General features: G+C 43.8%; 1 protein-coding gene across 3 annotated transcripts in view; it reads right to left on the bottom strand.

The window, feature by feature from the left end:
• The window catches only part of htr2cl1 (5-hydroxytryptamine (serotonin) receptor 2C, G protein-coupled-like 1), a 143,314-nt gene that overhangs the window by 23,052 nt on the left and 94,824 nt on the right, over nucleotides 1-25,438 (bottom strand). For all 3 annotated transcript variants that reach the window (XM_069518655.1, XM_069518657.1, XM_069518656.1), the window contains one exon: nucleotides 16,755-16,875. The gene's annotated coding sequence lies outside the window, so the exon portion shown is untranslated. The remainder of the gene's footprint in view (nucleotides 1-16,754; nucleotides 16,876-25,438) is intronic.

Below are 25,438 nucleotides of genomic sequence, written 5' to 3'. Positions count from 1 at the left end.
TTTTTTTCTTGATTTATATTCTGCTCAGCCAATATTCCCCTTATCTACAGACTCCTGATGGAAGTCGAGAGTACGAAGTCGTCCATAAGAGCCCATTGTGACGCTCGCTGCTCAGCCAGACTTCGGGGAAAAAAGTCGTTGTCTCAATCTCAACGACGCAGTTACATCTCATGGGATCTGTGGATGTGAGAATAACTCAAAAGGTCCTAATTCATCATTTATGAGCAAAAATAAATTCACATGTCGCAAAACATGAGCTTCTCATTTCCAAAACGTTATCACCCAGCGTGCGGCAGAGGCGGTGTTTCCACCCGGTCTGTGTACAGAATAACTGAACGATGCATTCACAGACTTTCCCCAAAGTTACCGGGAATAACACTCGTCCAAAAAAAACACTCGATTTAATATTTGAAGCTGCTCGAGGTCGAAGGTCAGAGTTAAAGTCAACGAAGATATCGGTCTGAAAAACACATTTTCCAGGAAAGCTCCAAAAATCCTAAGCTGCTATAGAGCAAAGATAGATTTCCTCTCATGTGATGTCATCCAGATGATTTGGCTTCGCTGTAGGGAGCAGCCAAGTCGTCCATCTTCATATCTACGGGTCGGACATTGTGATGACCCCATGAGGAAAAATCACTCATCTCTGTCGTTCCCTCGGGTCTGCGGAGCATTTTAGCTTCTCCCCGCTCAGTGTTCAGGTTTTATAGCTTAAATGTTTTAACAGCCTCACGGTCCTCATCAGTCACGATACACTACCAGATCATTAATTCACAAGTTAAGTGTGATGAAACTTATTCTCACGTCTGTGTGGGGCCCTGACAGAGCAAGCTGGAATTAAATCTCCCTGCGGCACCTTAACTGTTGCACCTGTTAAGTCAGAAGACAGAGTTACACCATCATCATTCTTATTGGTACATTAAATGTTGTGACCTCAATATCAGTCTCTGCCGAAATAACCGACTGTCGGTCTGCGGGGCCTTTAAATCTTTAAATGTTCATTTAAACATCCGGCGACTTATTTTAATTTTAATCTGCTGTAATTTATCAAATCCAAGGCACAAAATGAAACACCCCGACTACGCTCAACCAAAGCAATCAGTACTTTCCCTGTTCTGTATTATTAAAGTCATAAAGGCGGAGGTCCCTGCGGGAACCACGTTGTGAGTAACACTGTGGAGAATGAAAGAGGCTGTTGGATGAGTTAGTTTCACACCACAGGGAACACGAGGGAAAAAAAGGAAGAGGAGGAAAGAGGGAAGGTGTGAGACTGAAGGTAAAACATGCTCGTGTGTGTGTGTCTGTGTGTGTGTGTCACCATTATATAACTTAACAATTACCAGTACACACTTTATGTTATCAAGCCGGTTGAATAAACACATACAACATGAATTATACAGATTCTTTTCACTCTTTACTCGTCATCAGAGTTGAACAGTTACACACAGTTACACACAGTAACACACAGAAACACACAGAAACACACAGTAACACACAGTAACACACAGAAACACACAGTAACACAAACATCTGATTCTGCGTTCAGACGCAGCAGGAACAGTGAATCAGTGTCGTCTAACACCAAACTAAATATAACAGGGGTTTTGTCTGAATTGGTAAAAAAGACATGTTCCAGCTGTGCACGTAATTCCCACAATGCACGGCTTTCCATCCTGGAATGTAAACATAATTCTTCTCTCACTGGACCACGCGCAGCACAGCCAGATGGCGTCCAGTTGTGGCTTAGGTACGTGTCTGTGTCTGGGTGTTTGTACGACGGGGAGGTTTCATCGGAGCGATCTGCTCCATCAGGGGTTCAGCTCCCTGAACCTTTTAGATCTACAGTTTCTAAAATGAACCTGATTGTTCGAATCACACTTTCTCCATTGATTGTTGTCTGTTGCTGTGTGTGTGTGTGTGTGTCTGTGTGTGTGTGTGTGTGTGTGTGTGTGTGTGTCTGTGTGTGAGACCTGTACAACCCCTGCGTCCCCAGCTTATCCTTTACGGCTCAGAGTGTCAGAGGTGCTTTAATCACAATGAGCCTTTCATTCACTCTCGTCCTTCATCTCCTCTCTTCCCTTCGTTCACACAGCGTCCAGTATCGTTTTTAACCACTAACATGGAGGAGGCAGGGTTTGCGACCTATACTGCAGCCAGCCAACAGAGAGCGATCTGGGGCTCTGTATAGGAGGTACCGGGGATCAAACCGACCACTTTCTGGTTAGTGGGCAACCCTCTCTTCCTCCTGAGCCAAAGAACAAATAAATCTGAACATAGAGATTAAATTCTTCTTCCAATCTCTGGTTGGTTGGTTTTCTAGATTAGAGCCGAGATGAGTTGATCTGATATTTTTGTGACTCCGCTCATCGATGACGCGGCACTGATGCAGGCGCACGAGTGTGAGCCGTGATTGAAACATGCGAGCGGCTGAAAACGGTCGAATCGCACAGAGCGAGGCCCCTGGAAGCCAAATGAGACGTCCAAACATTTCAGCCTGAGCGCAGAACACAGTGAGTTGAATTACACAGTGGCTGGGTCCGGACAACAGGCTGTAAAATGGTGGCGGAGAGAAGAAAGAATCTAATTCTGCGAAACCAAAAAGCATTAAAATGGACGTTCCAATCCGTCTCTCTGTTCCCGTGCAGAAAGACGTACAGCCGTTATGTGATGATGGCGCCCACATCTGTTCGGGCTCAGTAGGTTTTAATGGTAATGAGACATTATGCAAACACTACAGGGACAGGACACTTATGGTAATCCCTCTCTTACATTACATTTATCATCCAGAGCAGCATGTGACACAGACTCACACGTATATACGTACAAGCCTTTATGTATATACACACGGTAAAATGATTTCCGATGAGATTTAAAATATCTACAATCAGTTTTCAGATTGACAATGTGTACGTCGGCCGTATCTCAGTTCACGCACTGAATCCTTCGGCGTCCGCATTTGAAAAAAAAAAAAAAGATTTGCGTCAAAGCGGCGTGACTTAAACCTTCCAATCTTTCCCAGGATTCATTGCACTTTGGTAGAAATACTGGCGGCAGCAAGCGTCCAATCCAAAATGTCCTTTGCGGCCATAATTAATAATTCTTGTTGCGTCCAACCGCAGCTTTGTTGCTAGGCGACAGAGTCGAGGGCGGGACAAGCTGGTGACGACAAACTGTGATAATAACTTTCACATTCATCTTTAATGACCTTTCAAAATAAGTTTGACTAAACTTACATCATTTAATTCATCTGCGTCTGTATTTGTAAGAATAAACCTGAATTATCTAACTTCGGACTGAAGCGTCACCTGATGCAGGTGCTCCAGTTCTCCACAGTCTACGGATGACGCAAATCCTGGCTTTCATAACCTTCAATCGAGACCGAGGTGAGGAGAGAAGTCCTTGACTTTCATTCAGCGATAATGTTATCGGCAGAGAGCAAGTCAAAGGAAGCGAATCTGTCCAGGGTGTGTTTTGTTCAATTTATTCGAAATAAAATCCATAAAAGCTTTTCTTCTGCCCCAAAAACCACAAGGATGTTTGACTTGTATAAGGCTGCCACGTGTGATCACATCAACACACGCGTGTTTGAGTCACGTATGTTGTGATTCATTTGTTGTATGTCTTAGCTATGATGACGTTTTGTACATAATCACAGGTTGAATGTGTTTTTATTAGGACGGAGGTATATTTTTATGTGGAACATCAATGAGGAAAAAAAACATTAACTCTGACGCACACACGCACACACACACGCACACGCACACACACACACAGAGTCTTTAGTGAACACAGTAAGAACATGATCCCCTGTTGCTGTGATTATGTTGTGCTATCAGATGATCAGTTCTCCTCCTCCATCCCTCCGCTCACACCCTGAGGTATTAAGATGGATTACCACCGTGTGTGTGTGTGTGTGTGTGTGTGTGTGTGTGTGTATTTAAATTGTATACATGTGAACGTGTCACTAAACGGCGTCTCATTTCTCCACTAACCGTTTTCTCCTCTTCTAATTCAAGTCAATTGGTTGATTGTCTTTTCCTCCCTTTGTCTTTATTGTCCCCTTTATCTCTCGTTACCTGTGACGTTAAAACACATCCTTATATTTGGAACTAAACCGTCTAATATAATATATATATATTGTTTTCTGTGGCACAGAATTGAAGCTAAATTCAGTGACATAATTGGATAGATTTCATCTCCCCTCAGACTTTATGGTTCTTCATATGACCATTAAAGGGATATGTATGTTCTTTAAATACAGTTTTTGGGGTTTGATTGTGGATTATTTGTTTTAAAATCTTTATTTGTACCAGGCTACCATGACTAAACTGTCAAATTTCACTATGTTAATCATTTACGATCACTATTTATTCAAATTCTTTTTGTTTTTCTGTTTTGCGGTAACAATAGGAATATGAAAAATAAGGAGAGCCACCAGAAGGAATGAAACATCTGACAAAAATATTAAATACGAGCCAGAGGACGATGGAGAAGGACAGAAATCAAGAGAGAAGAAGAGGAAGAGGCTGACGTGACTCGTCTTTCTGCAAGAAAGGCTGCCAAGGTGCTCTTTGCCCTTGAGTGGGCAGCGACACACTCCTCCATCTCTCCTGCCTCCTCCCCCTCTGAATCCATCCATCTCTCCCCATGCCCCCCGGTAAATTTTAAGTGGAGGAGAAGAAGTGAAAAGCAGACACTCCAGGGGGTGTGACACATCTTGCTCTCCCTCTTTCTCTCTGGATGCTTTATACACGATTCCTCTGTCTCCTCAGCCTCCATCACTTAGGTCCTTTAACCTCCTCTGACGTATTTGAGTCTTGAATCCAGATGTGAAAGGTCGGAGTTTCGAAAGATGCAGTGCACAGAACGTCCAGTAGAAGCACATTTGGCAGCAACCTTTGTGCTGTAAGGCGACATAATAATAAAGATAAAAATAAAAAACCAGAAACAGAAAATCCACATTATCAACCCCGCAGTAAAGGAATGGAGAAGAGGAGGTGGTGCTCTGAGGGAGGGCAGCTCGGTGCAGCCTCTGATGGATGCCACCATTCTCAGTGAATCACATACATCACTGAGGCTTGAAGCTCCGACTGCGGAACTTTTAACAAGGACTTCCTGTGTGGGAGGAGGATGTGATGAGTTGACGAAGGCTCCACCTCGGGGCCACACACACACTCATGGACGTACGGGCGGTGTATATCCAAACACATCGATGTGGAGGTCAGGTCTGTCCTGATGGATGTTGACCTGGTGATAGCCTCTGACACGTTTAACCCCCCATTCAGCCATACCTCCAAAACCCATCTCCTATTCCTTCTATCGTTCTTTTCTTCCTCTCGATCTCTTTTCCTCTGCACGAACTGTTCCACCACCATCATGATTCATTAAACTGTCAGGGTTTTCAGTTCAATCTGCTTTTCTTTTTTCACCAGCATTCATCCTCAGTGTCTGTAATAAACCGTCTTCCTTCACTCTCGCTCTTCTTTTCACCGTCTGTCTTCACTCCCTGCTTTTCTTCTCCTGACTTGGTGCCTAATTTCTCCCGTCACCTTCCCTCACACATTCCCTCCTTCATCTACTCCCTCCCTCACGTCTTGCCATAAAACTCCGAGCAGTTTTTCATTCATGCCGAAACGCAGGGGGGGGGGGGGGCACTCAGACGGGGCACTGTGCCAATTTTGCTAGAAGAGTGTTTAGTCTATGGGAGAACAACTCCATGTGGAATACAGCAAATAAAATCAGGTGATCTCATTTTTTATCGAATCAGTTCTTCTTTGAGTCAAAGCGAATGTTTGCTCCAGATTTGTAGGAATTTCCTCAAGGCGCCCACTTCCCGACACCCTTCCCCCGCCGGACCTCTTTTACCTCAGACCCTCCGCAACTTCACCGTCCCTCCCTCTTTCTAATTGGTCTCCTGGAGGTCTACGTCCACTACGACACCTCTGCACCTCTCTCATCGCCCCTGACTGCTCTCCACTGAAAACCCTTCTGCGGCTTTAACTCCAGCAAATCAGGGAGTGAAGACGATGACCAACAGCGCTCAAGGGCCCTCACACTGTTATTAAGATGCTGAGGGCCTTAAATACACACACACACACATAAATAAGAGGGACATACACACTCATAGCTGATATTAATAACAATAATTTAAGCTACAAATCCAGCTAAAAAACATCAGGGGTGAAAACATAACCTCCTTGGAGAAGGTTAAAATAAATCAGCCACCAAATTGTTGGCATTTAAAAGTTGCTGATCACACATTTGAAGCTACTTCATTTATTTTTTATCTTTAATTTCCTCAAACTGAAATGTCACATTTTAATTCAAAGCCTGATTTGAAATGTTGCAGCTCAACTCATCATATAACCTGTTAGCAGTCGAGCTTCGATAGCAAAGGTTAGCAAGACGAAAAAACAAATGAGTTCAGCTCGTGTCAGCTGCCGCTTCTCTTTCTGACTGTGTGGATTCTTTCTTTAAACTTCTGCCGTCGTCTGTTCTTCTTATTTCCATCCGTCACTGTCTCTTATCAACGTCCATCTGCGTCTTGGCGGACTCCAATTAATTTACTCAAAGCGCAGACACACATGAAGACACGTGATGCAGGACGAACACGACCAGCAAACAATCTGGAGACGCGTCCGCTTGTCTCTTAATTTACCTCCAGCACAGAAACTATATAAACTCTGCAAATGGAAAAACACAAACAGATGAAGACATACAACACACACACACACACACACACACACACACACACACACACACACACACAGGTAGGGGGTGATGCACCGTGAAATGAAACACACAGCAGGGTTTTGGTGAAGGCCTTTCAGTCGGAGCACCTGAAACACTGTGTGTGTGTGAGTGTGTGTTCACGAGTGGACAATCTGTCTGAGTGGAGCTCACAAACACCAAAGAATTCCAACTGTCTCTGACTAATAAGGACGACAAGAAGCAAATAAGGGAACTGAGAGGGAAAAGGACAAAGATCCATAATTTATCCTGCACGAGGACCGGGCATTTCTAAAAGTGGAATTTCTGCTCGGTTAATATTTTAAAGGAGTTTTTTCGAGTGTTTTTATGCTCAATGTTGGAATCTCTGGAAAGTACACACGAGTACTCATTAAAAGGATCAACATGAATATGAGCAGAATATGAAATTCAGCTCTTTAACCGTATTTATTGAGGCTGTCACACACATCAATGATGCTAAATAGAGGAGGAAGAGAGAGAGAGAGAGAGAGAGAGAGAAAGAGAGAGAGCAATAGTGATTAACGAATGTAGATAAATCAATTACGTGTGTTTGCCTCCCGAGGTTAGTAAACAGGAGGCAAGCTGTGATGTATCGCTGTGACTGTGTTCTCGGCATAATTCAACCTTACTGAGAAACACACACACACACACACACACACACACACAGACACACACAGACACACACACACACACACACAGACACACACAGACACACAGACACACATCGTCAGAATTCGAGCTGAGCAATTATGGATGAAGTGATTATAGTGATTATTTATCCAAACACTACAATCAAGTTAATTTAACCGACATTAGTTGTGAGACAGTTGCTCAGCTACACTGGTGTTGTTGACATGTTGCTTTGCTGTTTTGATTTGGACGATGATTCATCGGACACACGTGAATCAGTCTTTCGCCGTGTCGACTGGCTACGACCCACGATGACACTCTGGTCGTCAATGACGTCTCAGCGTTGGAGTGAAGGAGCGAACTTCCTCCGCGTTCACACTCAAACTCATTTTAATCAAGCTGCTGTTCAAAGGTAAGAAAATGACTTTAATGAACGTCTCTTTAACGGTTTGACTGTTCTAAGGTCAATCAGACATTTCTGAAACACTGCATATATTAGATGAAGCTTTAAATGGAGCTCTTAAGTCAATTGAATGTTTATTTTCTGCACATTAGGTTTATGAAGCTGCTATTTTAACTGCTGGAACCTGTTCGCTATACAAGCAGAACAAGTAGAATACATTAGTCTTTAATTCCCCACTCGTGGCTCGCCTTTATTAATTGATGTGGAAAACCCCTCAATTTGAATCTGCTGTCTGTTTATTATGATTTATTGTAGTTTTCTCATATTCCATAAAGCCGAGTCTCCTGATTATTTATAGAAAACTCCACAGGCGAGCAATAAATATTGTAATACTCAATAAACAGTCCTTGTTTTTTTTCTTTTCACCCTGAGGGGAAGACGTGCTGCATGCATTCTAAGTTGTTAAATGCCATTTTCCAAAAAATCAGAAAACAAAGGAAACACATTTGACCGGAGGAAATGATTCCATGCATATTGTTTGTTCATAACCAGATAAACTTCCACAGGAGAGAAAAAAAACAAGTATTATCTGGGAAACCATAAGCGAGCCGGCCACATCAAACAGAGAACGCCTCAGTGATTCAGCCGAAACACACACGAAACACGATGAGCACACCGGATGAAATCTGATACGGAACGCAAACGATTCATTTGCAAACACAAACAGCAAAAACTCATGCCGTCACACACACACGTGCACATTTTAACCACTCGATCCCAACATCCGCAAAGATAACGTGTCAGAGTGAGACTTTGTGCACAGGCGCTCCGTCCTCTGTCCTCGCAGCGTGAATAAGAAACAGACAAGGAGCCGGCACAGGGGGCGGCTGAGTAATAAAAACCTTCATTATGGAGCAGTTTCCTCAGGCATCCATTAGCACTGATGAGGGTCTTCCTGTCTGACAGTGCTTTACCTCCTCCTCCACCCCCTCCCCCCTCCCCCCGTCCATCAGCGACACATTTTTGGACAGAAGAAGCACGGGAGGAATATAAAGAGACATTTTATTTTTCTTATTTTTCAATAGCAGGAGTTGGGGTTGGGTTTGGCAGAATTGAAACCATTACTGTCGGCTGACGTCGAAATCGTTGGATCTAAGTGAGGAAGGAAAACCGCTGTTTTTTTTTTTCTTCTCCTCCACATTTGTGTTATTGAGTTTTCCTCTCGTCAGTTGTTCGGGGGAGAAATCCGCCTCAGAACCAGTTGGGTCGCCTCCAAGAATCCCGTCCAAACGTAAGCCTTTCCACAACAATAACCTTCAAGAGGCGAATCACTGGAGCTCGTTCAAACTTTAAAGTATTTGTTGCTCCGAACAAAGAGCGACGGCTCGAGGCCTTTTGTTCGCATGAAGGACTCGCTCATTGTTCCATCGACTCCATTGTTTCCAAAATGCTTTCTTCTGTTTCGCTGCTGGCTTTTGTTTTCTCAATGACACACGTGTGGAGCATATGACAGTCGAGTCCGAGGAGAATGTACGGTAAGACATTAAGGATTATTTAAAGAAGAGAGTGGGAAGGGATTTCTCCATTTCTGTGAGACAACGTCAGCGGTGGAGGTTCGACCAAGTTGTTGTTTAACTCCATCTTAATTTGTTCCGCCGTGATGGTTTCATTGCCTGGCAGCAGGATTTCACCAAAACTACCCGACCCGTGTTTTTGAAACTCGGTGGAAAACGTGGGATGCAGGCCGAGGAGCTCATTAACCTCCAGGATGTTTGTTTCACTTGACATTTTAATGCAAAAATCATTTAACTAACATCTTGATGAGTGTGAGCGTCAATGTTGGATTACCTACACATCTTTACTGGAGAGCAGCGACGGCACAAACCCAGAAAAGGGAAAATGACCACCTCCTCAAAACAAGAGAGTTGGAAGATTGATCCGACAAACAGTCGCTGGGTTTGGTCCAGATTTAAATTTCCGTGATGTCCTTCCCTCAGGTTTTCGGTTGTAATGAACTAAAATGTCATTTGAGGCGGCTGAGCCTCGTTCGCTGTCAATCACACTTCTCAGAGTAAAACTGATTTGCTGGCAAATAGCCTGATGCTTCATCGGTGGAGAAAACGATCAAAGTGGAACAAAAAGACAGCTGAACCTGCCCCAAGACATTTCAACCACGCACCTGGCAACACTGACACCGAACCAATGACAGCCCCCCCCCCCCCCCCCTCACTCAGGTGGATGTGGGTTGAGAATTGTGAACGTTACAGTTTCAGATGTTTTTCAGGTTTTCTTGAATTTAACTGAAACAACAATGATTAAACTTCTTCTGCAGATTTCTTCTAAACCGTTCAACACTGCAGCAGCAGTTTGCACCGCGCTGCCACGGTCTGCTGGTTGAACATGTGCCGTAACTATTGGTAAAATACTTACATTCCAAAACAATAAATCGAGAAAGTTAATTTGTGTGAGAACCCTGTTCACTGGTGTTGTTTGATCTTTAAAGTTTTTTATTGACCTTGTATTTAATTCAGAAACTGCACAAATACCAACATTTTTCTGGACGTTCTTGTGGAAATGTCAAAGGTGTAAAAACGCTCGTGATTCTTTAAAGCTGCTGCGTCAGATTAAGAGCAGAGAGTTCGTACGGCTGAAAATCTCCAGACAGTTTTGTCTTGTTTTTCTCAGCTGAGTGATTTCGAGCCAAAGCTCAACGAGCATAAAACCTGCAAGATTATAGTTTTACTCTTTTTGAGAAGATGAGACAATAAAGCTGCCGATGAAAAATGCATCGGGGGTGCTCGGAGGGAGCCACGATGACTGTACAAGGCTTTGTGTCTTTCTCAGTGTGTGTGTGTGTGTGTGTGTGTGTGTGTGTGTTTGTGTTTGCCTTCCAAGAGATGCCTTTGAAAGACAAATAAAAACCACACTCATCCACAGGCAGAGAGGGAGTGAGAGACAGATGTTGCCTTATAAAGACATTGCAGCTGAAAAGCAGAGCAGTGCGGACAACGGTCTCCTCTGGTTTGTGTTACCATCGCAGCCTGCGTCGCATTCAGGGCGTTGAACCACAGCGGGTGTGAACGGAGCCTCGGACCATGGTCGGGACGAAGGGACCAAAATTTAGTGAAACCAAAAGAAGCGGTCTCGTTGATCGGGTCACTGGCACAAACACATTTGTAGATAGTTTGGACACGAGAGACAACAACAACCCTTTCAGACCTGATGCAACATTTACAAGCTTCTCCTTTTAGAGCTGGACGAGACGAGTGCGTCATGGGAAATGTAGTTTGTCTGTAGAGTTGCTCTTCAGACAGCGGCTGACGATCTAAGCGATATTGAAGCAGATTGCATCAGATTTTACTAATGAATGTAACAGTGAAGTTTCAGACGATGCTCCTGCTGACTCAGTGTCCGAACCACGAGGATGTTCGCTGAGTTTTATCCCAACGATGATACAGAAGCAAGGAAAATGGAAACAATGGATCAGACAGAGGAAGCTTGGTTCGGACTCTCAGGTGTGAAAACGCCTCCACTTTCCACCGACTGTCTTTATTCTCCGCAGCACACGTGCACGCACCAGGGGCTACGTGTTTATACTTAACGAGGGACGGTCAGTGAGCAGATTTTTCCATCCAATCAACAGGGGAGATATATGTTATATATATATATATATAAACCCACTGGAACAGGAACCATCACTTCTTTCTCCTCCACCGCTCCCTCTCCGCTCGATTTGAATTTTTTAGAGACCTTGTCCTTTTGCATTATCACAAAAAAAAAAGAAGAGAAGAAAGAGTAGGAGGATGGTGTGTGTGTGTGTGTGTGTGTGTGTGTGTGTGTGTGTGTGTGTGTGGGCAGCCCCGGAGAGTTTTTACATCCTGACGCAGCCCTCAACTCTTCAACAGGAACGTTATTGGAGATTAAACAAAAGCGAACTCTCTCCTCCTCACACACTCACACACTCACACACATGCACACATGCACACGCTTCCTTACTGACATGTTCTTGACGTGCCTGCCTCCATTACGGAAAAACAACTTAAACCGAGAGTAAAGCCGACAAAACGCCCCCCGGGGGAGGAGCCAACGAGACTCAGGAGTGAAGGGGAGGATACAAATTTTCTGTAATTTTAATTGCAAAGCTTGTTAGCCTTCCTCTCCGTCATTAGCGCCCTATTAGCATGTCATTACAGAGCCAGACCGTGTGATGGACAGCCTGGAGGGGACCAATTACTTTAGGAGAATATGTGCGAGTGCATGTTGTGCAGGCAACTGTTTGTTTTTAAAAAAGCCCGTTATTAAGAATCTATCCAGACATGTTTACTGTGTGGCGTCAGATTATTAATACCTGCAACTTTACTGAAATCTGTGAAGATCAGAGGGACATTTAACAAATGAATAACGTGGCTATTTTCATGCATTATTTCATGCATGAACGTCTGCATTAAAAATACAGCGTTCTGATTTGAGACGGGTGTTTGTTCCAAAGTTCACATGTGCCAATTACCTTTATTTTTGGCAATAAGAAACCTGTGAGGAGTAATTGTTGAGGCAAAGGAAGATGCTAATTGAATCTGATTGCCCACTTGAAGCACTAAATTTTATTGGCAGGAGGAAAACATCGCAGCTGTCCTTGGTTTACAGCCCCGTCAGGAATAAGTTGGCTGGTGTCATGTCGTGCTCACACAAATGAAAAGGAATCAGTGCAGATTCGACGCAGCCACATATAATTTACATTTTAAGGTAAAAAGGCAAAACGTTCCGCTGCAGCCTCGTCACAGACGCCAGTCGTCTGGACATTTGGGCCGAGGCTGGAGAAATGGTTGTTTGCTTCACTTGCACCATTTCATGACTAAAGAAAATTATATCATTTAAAGCAGGTTCAGAGGATGTCGAAAGGACTTCAGAAAAACTTAAAGTAAAATAAAATAGCTTTATTTACATCTTGTTTACTGTTTTCTATTTTGCTATGGAAAATTCAAGATGAGGGAAAATGACATCACCCTCAGAGATTAGTTTCAGTCTGCGTCATGTATTCACAGTGGTACATGCATTAATTATGATGAACTAAGTATTTAATACATGTTATTGTACTTCTCTCACTTTTAATTATTTCCGTGGGCATGTTTCCTGTAATCTGTAGTGATTCTCCCTCCGCCTTGGTTCACAGATACCGTTTGCCTTTTTTCTATCCTGTTTAATAGAAAATGACTTTCTCAAGCGCTGCAAACCACAATGAGTCTGAGTGAGTGAAGAGGAGTCGAGTGTCTCCGACCGACTGAGCCGCAGCGTCTTAATAAAAGTACCGCTGTCGCTCTACGGGCAAAAAAAACAAGCTAGCGGAGGGAGCGGGGATAAACAGGTGAAAGAAGCACTAGCAGGATAAATATAACCTCACTCATCATCTGAATCAACATTGTAGAGTTTACCCTGCAAAAAAATTAAAGTTCTGTGTTACCTGGCAACAGGAAAGTGAAGTGCGGCGCGATCAAGGCGTCACTGACAACCAAGCAAGTCAGTATGAAAGGAAGAGTAAATCATTTGAATCAGAACCACGGGATTGAGAGGATTTCTTAACCTTCGCTGTCGATCACTATAACGTTCCTCATGCATAAAGAGACCTGTGATGTCGGAGACGGTAAAACTGTGTAGAACGACAGAGCAGTTCGCCTTTTTTTCTGACCTTTCCCCTCATTTCGCAGCTGCTGTTGGTTTAAAGTGATTCTCCGAAAAAGAGCTCTCCGGGTTAAAGTGGTAAAACGTTTCCGTGAAGGGAAGGAGCCATTGATTTTCTTTTTCCCCGAGAATGACTGAAGAGAAACCATTAACCGTAGAAGCTCAAAAATAAAGTGGAAGGTTGCGTCGGTGAGGTCGCAGCGTCTTCAATACTACACTTCAGTGAACATTATTTTATTCTGGAAGGATTTATATTGAATAGTAATGACATCATCAAGTCTAGTTAGCATCTCCTCTTCCTCCGATTGTACAAAAATCGATCTAAATTATTTTACGCCATCTTGTGCGTTTCTGACGTCATGAAGACGCTGAAGCACTCTGGAGTCAGTCTGAGCTGTCAATCCTTTTATTTCTGATTTAAACTAAACTTACTGCAAATCTATTGAGTCCCAACCAAAACCCATGTGTTACCAACGTGTTTGCGTTTAGTTGTTTCTCAGATATCAATCCACACGTAATAATCCATGACGACTGAATGTTTTTATACGTTTCTGCAAACCTGTCTCAAAAACAAAAAGTAATCGGAGCCTCGCTTCAGTTCTTTGGAGACATCGCTCTCGCGGCAGCTGCAGCTCAGAGGCTTCCTGCCCGAGTCCCTAAAAGCTTTGCACACCTGGGTTTGTCCAGTTCATCCCGTTCTGTCTGACAAGATTCTCTCAGGGAGGAGAGCATCTCTCCGCAGACGCTCCGTGGGGAACACGTCTTTTTGACTGGACCAATAAAGGACGGCCACGGACTCGTCCCGGAGATTGTCTTGGTTGCATGCTCGCTGGTGAGTGTCCTGCTGAAAGGTGAACCGTCACCCCAGGTTTTCTTCAAGGACCTCTGCATTCATCCTTCCAGTACTTTCTGACCATCCTCCCTGTCCCTGCCACGGAGAAGCACCCACAAAGAACGATACCTCCGCCCCCTCATGCGTCACCGCGGGCACGGTATTACCCAGGTGATGAGCCGTGCCCCGTGTTTGCCAGGCATAGTGTTTGGAGTTCTGCCCAAAGGGTTCAATTTTGGTTTCATCAGCGGAGAGAAAATCTTTTTTCCTGAGGCTCTCAGGGTTCTTTAAATGACGTTTAAACTCCAGGCAGGCTGTCACACGCCTTTTACTCAAAGTGGCCACAATTTTATCACAGACATCTGCAGAGACTTTCTTGGACTTAATGGTTTGGCTCTTGTCCTGACATGCAATTTGAAATGTGGAACATTAAATACACGGTTGCTGGACTGGTCCATTGGTAGTGAATTGAAAATATCGGAACACTTTTGTAAATGAGAGATTTACATTTTAGATTTATTTGCAAACATTTTAAAATAGTTTTTTTTTTTAACATTTTCAGCATAAATCATTGAGCTTAGATTATCGGATTAATGTCACTCGTCAACTCGTAAGTATTCGGTCCAGTTCAGGTAAAATAGCAAAAATGTTTGAGGAAGGTTTTTAGCTTGAAAAATCACCCAAATAGATATAAATGGTAATTTTATCCTTTTTAAAATTTATTATACGACAAAAATGTGCAAGAGAAGGGGTCTGACTATTTCCTGAAACAACTGTTGAAGTGCAAACGTTCATATTGTGTCATATACAAAGTTAAACGTGTGCATGGACTGATTTAACTTCAGTGTCTCCCTCCGAGTGGTACATCTGTATACTCTTCATACACGTGCACATCGTGTGAATTTAAAAGCTAATGAAACGGCCTCTGTATGTTTCTGGCTCTGGACTTGTGGGAAATAAAAAGCAGTGAGTATTCAACTATCCTCTCCACAGGTTTGTAAAGAAATAAAAACATGACAGACCTGGAGGTAAATAAGTAGCTGAAGGAGACGAAAGCTAAGAGGACACACTACAGAGGTAATCTTTTTTAAAAGTAGTGTGTTTGTCCCTCGGGGTACTTCACTGACTCACACTCTTTCTTATCAGATAGATCCTCACTTCATTTCAGCTGATCCCTGCAGCCAAACATACCCAAACACAGTCGGCCCCGTCAGCCACACAGAGGGAAAGTAATTAAACTTGCCCACAAAAACAAACTGAATCCGGCTGCAGGATCAGAGATACTGCGAACAGCCTCCATGGTTGTGTGATGATATCTTACTCGTGGGTGAGAAACGCAGGAACGTAAACACATGCGAAGGAAATGTAAAGAGACCTTCACGCTCTGGTGGAGTGTGGGAGGGGAGGAGAGAGAGGGATGACAGGGAGCGAGAGGAGGGAAGGAAGGCTCCTCCGGACCTGAGGGCGAGAGACACTAATTAACTTGGGAGACATGACCTTTCTCTCCTCCTCCCTGAGAGAAAACACATGTGTCACGGTTTGTCAGTGTGTTGAATCAATACAAGGGCGCAGTCGTCACGGCGTCATGGACCCGAACATCTTGTCTCATCGTCACGTGAGAGGGAACGAGGGAGATCCCAGGTTCTCGTATTCAGCAGTGAGAAACTGCATCCAGCCACCAGGGGGCGATTGAGACTCTTTTTCGGCTTTCACTTTTAGAAACTCTGTCAGGGTATTGTCTCGATAGTTTTAAGCCACTAGCATTGTGTGTAAATAAAAACCTCAGCGAGTTCTCCCTTGTCAAACATCAGCAGGTGGTGTTTTGCTCACCAGCCGGAGAACAAACGCTAATTAATGCAAAGACGTCAAACTTGGCTGGAAGCTGCAACTTTCCAAGAATGAAAGAGCCGGAGAGCAAGACAGGCAAACAAAGAGGGAAGGGAGAGAGAGAGAGAGAGAGAGAGAGAGTGTGTGTGTGTGTGGCGATTCCTTTAAATAGACACCATCGGATGCAGTGGGAGGCCGAGAGGAGACAGAGGTGAAAAAGGCGGAGGAAGAGAGGGGAAATCAAGCATCCGCTGTTAAGGGGATAATTTGGAAATCCAATGGTGTATGTGGATGAGGGGGGGAGACATGCGAGTGTATTCAACATACTGTACGTCTGCCTGTGTCTGTGTGTGTGTGTGTGTGTGTGTGTGTGTGTGTCTCTTTCTGTGTCCTCATGTGGGAGTTTTTCCTGCTCAAGGACAGATGGTGCCACAAAACCCTGAGTGCTGATGTTCTCTGTCTGAATCCAGAACCAGACACGCTGACAGCGTCTCCGAGGAGCCGTGTAAACCGCATCTCATGTGTGCACCCGGCCGACAGCTCGCGTGTTTGTTGAAACTCAGTTTACAAAATTGGATATTACGCAGAAACAACTGTTAACCTGATTCAAAAGTGGAATGCGTGTCCTAATGAACTCACCCTTGCTGAAAGCTGATTTGACCGTCATGTGGAACGAGCCCCTCTGGATGAGCTGCTCTGGTCTCTTGTTGCATCCGTCTGCCTTTTAAACACAGTTTCTCCAGACTGAGTCCAACTGTGACTGAAAGAGAGACAAAGAGAACTCGAATTTAGACTTCGAAAGGTGTCTGGGATGGTACTGTCAGAAAAGCTACTGCACTTATACATGTGCAGAATATCTGCTCCTTGCACACGACTGATTTTTGTCATGAATTATTCTCTGGGAAACCAACAGAGGTGTTGAAAGACGTCCTGTCTTACAAACAAACGACCAACAGCCAGGTCGACCAAGATAGAACACGGGGCATCAACCTTGTGTTGCACGGTGGATGGTGGTGATGCACCTCGATGTCATGAGACCAAACAAAGAAAACAATACGCAGAAATGGAAACAAGATCAGTTTTTAAATCTCTAATGAGGTTGAGCAGCTTCGCTATCGTCAGGTCGATCATTTATAAAAGTAGATTCCACTAATGTAGAAATACCAGCGTCTGTTTTTAGAGGGTTTACAAGTTGAAATATTGACTCTGGCTGTTTGGAGGAAACTTGTTTTTGGTTATAAAGATAAAATAAATCCGGCTCTGGCTGGAGTTTCAGACCTGTGCTGTCCTCTTGTTCCAGCAGTGTTAGACGTCCCATTCTTCTCCCGTGTGACAAACAGCCTCCACAGGCCGAGGTAATCCATCACGGTAAACATGAAGTGTTCATTTGGTTTCGTCAAAGTGATTGTTGTATTGTTACTTCATTATGCTTGGGTTGAATGTTTCCTCTTTTTATGGGAGCGCTCGTTTATTTCACACTCCACTTATTGCGTCAATCACAATCAGTGAAAGGAAGAAACGGACGTGTGTGAGAATAATTCATCACACCGCAGGACGACAACATGTCTCCTCAGAAACTTAATTCTACAGGGTTTGTTCGTCTGCTCTTCTGATTATATGACGCCATAAAGTTTGTCTTTATGAGCAGGATGAACAATGAATTCATTCATTCCTGAGTCCCTGGTGGAGGAAAGCTCTTTGTGAGAAATTCAGCAGAAGGCAAACAGGAAAATCTTCACCGCTGATTTGATAGAACGGAGAATAGCTCACCTTGAGCCAAGAATCTAACAAGCAAAGAAAAGATATCTGAAGAAAGGATAAAGGATAAAAAACTGAAAGCTGAGTCTGTCGTATTTCAGTGAGTTCATCCATGTGTGTCCCATAAAACTGTATATTTTTATTGACATCTGAAAGAAACATATTGATTCCCTCTCTTCTTTCTCCTTCTCCATTCTGCTTCTTTTATTTTTTCCACTTAATTGTCCGAGGCCTCGGTGAAGCTGAATAACAGAGTCCAGCTGTGACGCCCCCAGTGCCGCCACCTTGGACCTGCGCTATTATTACAAGAAGGCGCCACCAAAAAAAAAACCGCCATTATAAAGGAGCATGAAGGTCAAAGCCAGACCAGCGGAAGAAAAGATATTGTTCTGTCTCCTTCGCGTTCATCTTCCGTGGAGAAGTTCTTCAGAAGGATTTCCAAGTCGACTTCTTGACTTTTATTTATCCAGGGAAATAAAAACTTATGCTTAACATTCAAATAATAACACGTTTGGGGTAAAAGCTGAAAAGTTTCCTCTTCGTGAATACAAATGAAAAGAAGATGTAACTAATAGAGTTGGTTAATTCACTAATTAGATCCCTGGTTGCCAGTGTGGGGCAAGGCGGCGCTGTCTGGGAACAGAATGTGCCTTGAACCAATCAAAAGGATTTGCTGAAACAATAGTAAACAACAAACAAGCCGTGTCTTTATCCGCAACCCTCAAAAAGCTCAGCCGCCTCGAGAGTTATTAAATAAGACGTCAGAAGAGCAGCACTTCACAACTCCGAGGAAGAAAGCGGCCGATCTCTAAATGATCTAACTCGATCGAATCTTGTTTTTGGAAATGACTGAGACGTAATTAGTGTGAAAATGACTCGGTGTGGAGCCTCTGGGACAAAATGTAAAAAGATGATGATATGTTGCATCATTAAATTTTAGAAATCTAAGTTCAGACCGAGGTCTCATTAGATGCATAATTGATGAAGTGGATGTGTGAGGACAGCACGTGGCCTTCAGGACATTACAAGCAGCATATATGAAGTTCTATAGATCAGTGTAACATACTTCATTTACCGAGCTTCTACTTTTGTTTCAGCGCGAGATAATAACAATCAATCAAGTTGCGGAGATTTCAAAGTTGCTTGTGGGAAGGTAATGAATCACAGTGAATGTGTAAATGGGCTTTTTCCTCAAGGTTACCTTATCGCTGAGCTGTGAAGCAGCTGAAAGCAGAGAACGGATTGAAAAGTCGCTGGTGTGATGTGTGTGTGTGTGTGTGTGTGTGTGTTGGTAGGTGTAGTGTTTTAATCTTCTCTTCATAACACTCTCTCGTAACTGAGAGTGTTATGCCTCGGGTTTATAAAGACAGTTCTGCGGAGGTTCAGCATGTTCTGTACTTCTGCCATGTGATCGCCTCATTTTACAACATCTGTCCGGGACACACTCCACATGTGAGGCAAAACAAAAACTTTGAATTATTAAAAAAACAAACTTGAACATATGTGACAGGAACCACCTTAAATGGCAGAAAGCATCTTTAGGAAATAAAATTGTTGTGGGAGACAAATCTCTGTTGAGCTAGGTATTATTATAACAATCTTTAAACACATTAAGATTAATTACTTTTGAGACTGAGCTATTCTACAATTTATTTATCCAGCCAAGAAAACAATATTAAGCTATTCTCTATAAACAACGTTGAAAATATATCACTTTTCAATTTAAACCTCTTCTTCTGCCATAATCTTATGTGCAATAGCAGCATCAGCAGTAACGGAGATGTTACAGAGCAGATATTAAACCATCCGGGCGTCACGAGGGCATGTTTGTGCATAATTACATCTCTCAGTAACAACACCAGTTACACCTCCAACTGCACGGACTATTAAACCAACAATACCGCCGTCCTGTGAGGCATCCAGCCACTAGTAAATGTTACAGCCTTGTGCTACAGGAGCATCACACTCCCTCACACATAACAACGCAGTGAGACTGGAGATATGACGAGGCCATCTTTCTTTTTCTTTTTTTACCTGGAAGAGAAGCGAGAATGTGAAGGGAGAGAATAACACAAGTCAGCCTGCAGTGGACAGGGAGAAACGCAAAAAGAAAGACAAAGAAGAGAAGAGAAAGGGAGCGCAGTTTTTTTTTTTGCAGCGACAGGCTGCGGCATCAGATGTGAGGGAAGATGGATCGTTAGATCGTAGCCAAGAGCCGAGCGTCTGAAGGAGCTGGACGAAACGAGAGGCCGAATCACAGATGGGACCCGAAGCATGACTCATACAGTGAATGCATCTCCACTGATTGTGCGCTCGGATCAATGGGATGGTTTTCCCACAAGTCTACAGTTTCACCATATCACACACACACACACACACACACACACACACACACACACACACACACACACACACACACACTCCCACTAATGCAAACACTTTACTCCACTCAAGTAGCTTTCTGCTGATTGCTCACTCTTCAGGGATCGCTTCTCCTAGTTAAAATCATCAACGCACAATCAATACGGTTTCCATACTCAAGGGCAAAGCATGACACACACACACACACACACATAAACACATGTACACACACACACACAGAAGAGGGAAGATCCTTGGCTTTGCTTGCAGTCAATACTGACATCCCTGTTAACCTCCGCGTTCAGCTCAAATATTGCATTAAAAGCATTCCGGAGGTCATCCCCGAGAAGTTTACCCGGCAAACGGGATGTTTGACCCGACAGATCGATGCTGGACATGTTTTCGACACGTGCAGACTTTCATCAGAATGCCTGGTCATGATTCAAACCTCTCTGGGACAAGCTGCAGCGGTGACCTCATCCCATTTAAATCACCAAATTAATCCACTCCGGGGACCAGAAGCCATTTTCAACAGTCGTTATTTAAACTACTTGAAGGAATTGGCGACTAAGCAAAACCACTGCGGTTTTACAACCACATAAATATGACGCACTCAACGTGTTCTATAGAACGGGCTTCATTAGGGACCAATTTCAGACCCACGGCTAAAAAACCTGTCACTTCCTGTGCCAGTAAAAGCAATTACGCGCTCATACGGTTTGAAAATCTTGGCGACTTCATTATTCTTGTCATTTCTGAGCTGATTTGAAAACCTTTATTGATCAGGTATCCTGCCAACTGTCTGAATGAAGTCACTGCAGGGACGGCGTGAGGCCGACAGCTCGGTGGTAAGTGAGTAACACTTGACGAAAACATCCATTGCCTGCTAAACTTTCTACACGTCTCTGACACTTCACGACAGCCCATTACTCTCCCGGTCTCCGTCTCCGTCTTTGTTCGGAGCGTTTGTTTTCTAGCTCAGCCTCTTTCTTTTCTTCTCCTCCTCCTGCCCCACTGTCTCTATCTCACTCAGCCGTCCTCCGAGACCATTATTTCTCCATTAAAAGCCGGGATGACCCATGTAATTGTCTTCAACGACTGGCTCCTAATGAAAAAAACATACCCCATTAGTGGTGAGATGCCTTGTGTGTGGCGTTATGGTGACTGCATCTGTTTCCACACTTACTCACACTGTGGGGACCTGTCTTCCCTATGAGGACAAGAAGTTTGATGATGTTCATCATTAAATACTGAAGTCAAGACTTGTTTTAAGGTGAAGGTGATGGTTGGGTTAAGATAAGGGTAAGATAAGGGTTTAAATTCAGTTAAGGTTAGATTTTGGGTAGTGCAATGACAGGTGTGGGTTAAGATTAGTTTAAGTTAAGGGTAACGTAATGTTTAGGTTTAGGTTAAGGGTTGTTGGTAAGATTATGTCTAGATTAAGATAAGGGTAGAGTAAGGTTTAGGTTAGAAGTTAAGGGTAGCATCAGGTAAGGTTGCATGTTTAGGGTAAAGTAAGGTAAGTGTAGGTTTGGGGTGAATGACCAGGTTAGATTTAGGTTAACATCAGCTCAGGTTATAAGATAAAGTTATAATACTCATGGTTAAGGTTTGAGAAAGTCTCCAGGAAATGAAAGTGGCTGCGTGAGCCGGGGTGTGTTTCTGCGAGTCAAGCTGCCGGGCCTCGACTCGAGCAGATAACATTCTCCGTCAGACCTTCCAGTTCCGCCCATTTGACCAGCGTCTGTGTGAGTCTGAGCGTGTGAGAGATTGTCCGCCAAGCTGCTACAGCCTTGACCAGCGCTGATAATATTCTCCCAGACCCTCGTTCCAGCCTTTTGTGTGTGTGAATGAAACCGCATCCACAAAACATGCATAAATATGAAGTCGAAAGCGTTTGAATGAGTCAGCTGAAGACAGGAGAGAAGGCATTCAGGCATACAACACGTGGGTGTGCATGTGTATCTGTGTGAGAGGGAAAATGAAGAAGGGAGCAGCGGGCAGACAGAAAGACGGGAAATGGAAGAAGAGGTTTTATTTCGATAGAGATGTTTTGAAATGAGCGTGTTGACCCAGGGGCTCAAACACAAACTCATGTAGCAGAGAGAAGTTTTGTCTTGTTTTGAAAGGACAGAGGAAGGATGAATGAAAAGAGAAGAGACGCTGCAGAGGATGTGAAGAGAAGCAGAGAGAGGAGATAATGAGCCGGGAGACGACTGGATGTATTCACTGCAGCCTCGTCACAATGACCGGTGCTCCAGCTTTGCATCAATACTGCAGCGAAACTCTGAATTCGATATCTGGTTTAATTAATGATTTAATTCTTTCAACCATAATGAGCTTAACACGATTCAGGAAATGCTTCTTCCACACGCACAGGAGCCGAATTCTCTTTGAAAGCAAAAACTGCAACCTCAGCAAAGCTGCTCAAGAAACGGAAGCCGTTTCCTGAAATGCCTCCGAATCTTGAGATTGGACACAACTCGTGAAGCCCGGCCTTTATGGACACGATCCCAGAGGACACTGGACACCTGGAGGACAAGCTGGGCTCATTTCTCAGAGAAGAAACTCACAAACACCATCTAAATCTGCCTCCTCCTTCCCGTTCCCTCACTCCTAGTTTCTGGCCCTCCGCTTCTCCGCCATTAATCTCTTGCTGGCCCTAAATATTCCTCAGACCCCCGTGTCCTTTTGTGTTTATTGCTGCATCTTCCCCAGTGTCACCTTCCCGGTTTACCAGAGCGGCGGCGCTCCGAGCGGGAGCGGAGTCAAGGAATCACAACGGTACATTAAAAAAAAAAAACATGAAAAATTCAGTGCTCGTTTCAAGGAACGGGTGAAATGTGTTTTTTTTCTCGGCTCGACTTTGTCCCTCGCTCATGTTATCATCAATGAACAGGCTCAGCAATAATCTCATATCACAGCGGTTCATTTCAGAGAGCGGTCTGCAGTCATTTCTTCCCCGATGCTTTGTTTCCCCCAAAGAAGGATGTGAAGCAGCACGCCCGACCAGATGTAAACAAATAGGGTTTGAATTTGTGCACAATTCAATGACTTGCATCAAAGATTGACAGAGTAGTTTGTAGTTTTCATACAAACAGTAAAAACACAAAGTACTTTACAGAATAAAAGTTAAAAATACCCCAACACCTCATTTACACAAAGGGCAAATCAATAATCACTGTGACTGGGGAAACGCCACCGTGTCATCTCATACATTTGCAATGAGGAAATATCAGTGGAGGCAAACAAAGATAAACATAAGATAATAAAATGCAAAAAAAATCTAATGAACTTGAATCAATACATTCAAGGTAAAAAAGGTCAAACAGCCTCTAATGTATAAATAGACAGATCAATAAATTTAATTAAAACCAGACTAAAAATGAACCTCTTGAATTTAAAACCTCGACATCCTCGGTGGAGCTCTTTAGAATTCTTCCTCTGTATATATACAGTATTTATATATATACAGTATATTCTGTATATATGTATATTCATGTATAAACGACAAAGTTTCAGGCTGTCAGCGACTTGCCATTCTCTTAAACCATAAAACCTTAAATTGCTAAAATAACCTGAGCGAGGATGCGTTCCATGACGGAGGAACCTTCACAGCTGTTGAACATCACCTGTGCATCACCTCGAACGACCTGACTGTGAATATTACAGTGGATGTTTCAGTGCTACAATGAAAGTGATGTATTAGCCTGTGATAGACGACCGCCTGAGTCCACATTACAACACTGTCCCGTGATATTTACTGACATTACGAGGACACTCTTTTAAAAACAGCTGACTGGCAGACAGAGAATTATGGGAAGCTGAAGGCCGGAGGAGGAAGTTCATCACGCGGAATGTCTAGATTTCTTGTGAAGCTGCTGCTGAAATACGCCCGGCACTGGGATTAAAGTTTCATTCATGACCTTGAAGAGCGGACCAAAGAAAGTAGCTGTGGCTCAGTAACTGTTGGAGCTTTTGAGCCGAAGCCTCTTGATCGCCCCCTGGTGGCTGACTCCAGCACACAGACTGTAAATAAAGATGGACGACGGAGCAGCGGTGGCGAGGTCCCGTCGATACGCCACTTTTAAATACGTCATCTCCTTCACAACTTTCTTCACAGTATCTTAACTGTGTCACAACGTCAGCGTCTGCATCTTTGCCGAGTGCAAACTCCACACACACACACACACACACACACACACACACACACACACACACACACACACACACACACACACACACACACACACACACACACACACAATCAAAGTGCAGTAACGGGAGCGGAAAAGACGCTGAGCTTGAAGCAACAAGAGCTGAAGAGCGAAGGACACGCGGAGCAGGAGGAAACCAATCACGTGAAGATCACAGGAAAAAAATATGATTAAAGGCATCTGCACTGTTGAAACGCTTCCACCTCCTCCACGAGTGTGAGTCCTTTCATGTGTTGGGGCAGAACATGTGTGTTCTTTTTAAATCCGTGTGTGTGATCTCCATTAATCTCCTGCTCCGAGGCTTCAACTCATGTTTGAAGAAGCTACTGGAGACTCTGTGACTGTAGATCACCGATAAGGAAAATTACACTGTCAGAATTTATCAGCGCAAAAATCATCCACACGTGTACTTGTATGTGCAAGTGTGTGTGTATGTGCACGTGTGTGTGTGTTCATGTAGTCGGACACAGAGGGTTTCTCTTGCTTGTGTATGTTTGTGTATGTGTGCACTTTTTGCAGAAGAGACCCAAAGCACCGTCTGTCTCAGGCTGATTCAGTATGCGCTGCCACAGAGACGGGAAAAGAGGTGTTGTGAGAGGAGGAAGGAAAGAAGGAAGGAAGGATGATGAGATGCATAAGGAGAAGACAGCATAACAAAAGCAAGAGGATAAAGAGAGAGGTTTCAACTTTCATTCAGGAAAATGTCACCTCCATTCCCAAAAATGACTCTTTACCGTCACGTCTGCAGCCATTTTGTCAGAGCAGGTGCCCCTCTGTTTTGAATCTCTTTCTTTTTCCTCCTCCTCTCTCTTCCCCAAATGGTGGATTTCACAGTGGGAAAAAAAAAAGAAAAGGACAAAAATCACTGCAGAGGTGAGGTGAGAGGGGCGTAGGAGGGAGACAGGGAGACGGGAGGAGGAGGCAGAGAACAAGAGGATGAGGTGAGGAGTGAAAAGAGAAAATGGAGGCTGGAGGAAGAGGAGGCAG

This window comes from Paralichthys olivaceus, chromosome 22, assembly GCF_024713975.1.
Source record: "Paralichthys olivaceus isolate ysfri-2021 chromosome 22, ASM2471397v2, whole genome shotgun sequence".
NCBI lineage: Eukaryota > Metazoa > Chordata > Actinopteri > Pleuronectiformes > Paralichthyidae > Paralichthys > Paralichthys olivaceus.
Note: the sequence above shows the minus strand (reverse complement) of the source record. Positions and strands in the feature narration are given on the sequence as shown.